The following is a 223-nucleotide window of genomic DNA, read 5'->3' as shown; positions in this document are numbered from 1 at the left end:
CCTGTCTGTCTCCATGTCCCTCTGTCTGTCTCCATGTCCCTCTGTCTCCATGTTCCTGTCTGTCTCCATGTCCCTCTGTCTGTCTCCAAGTCCCTCTGTCTGTCTCCATGTCCCTCTGTCTCCATGTTCCTGTCTGTCTCCATGTCCCTCTGTCTGTCTCCATGTCCCTCTGTCTATCTCCATGTCCCTCTGTCTGTCTCCATGTCCCTCTGTCTCCATGTTC

This window comes from Grammomys surdaster, unplaced genomic scaffold, assembly GCF_004785775.1.
Source record: "Grammomys surdaster isolate TR1022 unplaced genomic scaffold, NIH_TR_1.0 209, whole genome shotgun sequence".
Classification (NCBI taxonomy): domain Eukaryota; kingdom Metazoa; phylum Chordata; class Mammalia; order Rodentia; family Muridae; genus Grammomys; species Grammomys surdaster.
This window is presented reverse-complemented; position numbering follows the sequence as displayed.